Source organism: Sinocyclocheilus rhinocerous, unplaced genomic scaffold, assembly GCF_001515625.1.
Source record: "Sinocyclocheilus rhinocerous isolate Xijiao unplaced genomic scaffold, SAMN03320098_v1.1 scaffold19848, whole genome shotgun sequence".
In the NCBI taxonomy this organism is placed as follows: domain Eukaryota; kingdom Metazoa; phylum Chordata; class Actinopteri; order Cypriniformes; family Cyprinidae; genus Sinocyclocheilus; species Sinocyclocheilus rhinocerous.
In genome coordinates, this window is record NW_015665462.1 from 4,520 (window position 1) to 6,382 (window position 1,863).

Consider the following 1,863-nt stretch of genomic DNA (forward strand, 5'->3'; position numbering starts at 1 on the left):
TCCCTCCCTCCCCCACCATTCAACCTGTGCTTAAGGTCTGTGTAGAGGATGTGAACCGGGTCTTCAGGAAGCAGAAATCTAGAAAAGCTTCAGGCCCAGATGGTGTTTCACCTGCCTGTTTAAAAGTCTGCGCTGACCAACTGGCCCCCATCTTCACACAGATCTTCAACAGATCATTGGAGCTGTGTGAAGTTCCCTGCTGCTTCAAACGCTCCACCATCATTCCGGTCCCCAAAAAGCCCAAAATCACTGGACTTAACGACTACAGACCTGTCGCTCTCACATCTGTGGTCATGAAGTCACTTGAGAGACTGGTCCTGGCCTACCTGAAGGACATCACTAGACCCTTGCTGGATCCTCTTCAGTTTGCCTACAGAGCAAACAGGTCTGTGGATGATGCAGTCAACATGGGACTGCATTACATCCTGCAACACCTCGACAGACCTGGGAATTACGCAAGGATCCTATTTGTGGACTTCAGTTCGGCCTTCAATACCATCATGCCTGACCTTCTCTCAGACAAACTCACCCAGCTCTCCGTGCCCACCTCCATCTGTCAGTGGATCACCAGCTTCCTGACAGACAGGCAGCAGCTAGTGAGGCTGGGCAAACTCACATCCAGGACTATCACCATCAGCACTGGCGCTCCCCAGGGATGTGTACTCTCCCCACTGCTCTTCTCTCTCTACACGAATGACTGCACCTCTAAAGACCCCTCTGTCAAGCTCCTGAAGTTCGCAGACGACACTACAGTCATCGGCCTCATCAAGGATGGAGACGAGTCTGCTTACAGACAGGAGGTTAAAGAGCTGGCTGTCTGGTGCAGTCTTAACAACCTGGAGCTTAACACGCTCAAAACTGTGGAGATGATCGTGGACTTCAGGAGAAAACCCCCTGCACTCCCCCCACTCACCATCATGGACAGCACTGTGACTGCAGTGGAGTCATTCAGGTTCCTGGGCACCACTATCTCTCAGGACCTGAAGTGGGACACTCACATAGACTCCATTGCAAAAAAGGCCCAGCAGAGGTTGTACTTCCTTCGCCAGCTGAGGAAATTCAACCTGCCACAGGAGCTGCTGAAACAGTTCTACTCTGCTATCATTGAGTCTGTCCTGTGTTCATCCATAACTGTCTGGTTTGGTTCAGCAACCAAATCAGACATCAAGAGACTACAACGGACAGTCAGGACTGCTGAGAGGATTATTGGTGTCCCTCTGCCCAGCCTCCAAGATCTTTACATCTCCAGAGTGAGGAAAAGGGCTAAAAAAATCACCTTGGACCCCTCACACCCAGCCCACTCTCTCTTCGAACTGTTGCCTTCTGGTCGGCGCTACAGAGCACTGACCACCAGAACAGTCAGGCACAAGAACAGTTTTTTCCCACAAGCTATATTCAGTCTGAACAATTAATCTTTCATAATTATACATCGTCCATCACAACTAACATAGTATATTTATATTAAACTGCACACTTTGTAAATAACATATCTGCACACTAATAAACATATATGTACATTTATCTAAACAATTACATTTTTTCCTATACTTCTATTTCTGTATATAGTACATTATTCAATTTTTCTTTTTTTTATTATATTAGTGTTATATTACATCCCTACTGTGTTATTCCTATGTATGTCTGCACTATCATGTATGTCTGCACTATGTTTGTACTTTCTTCTACACTGGAAGCTCCTGTCGTCAAGTCAAATTCCTTGTGTGTGTAAACATACTTGGTAATAAAGCTCTTCTGATTCTGACATCAGTGGTTCAACCGTAATTTCACGAAGCTACAAGAATACTTTTTGTGCACAACGAAAACAAAAATAACAACTTTATTCAACGATTTCTTCTCTTCCGG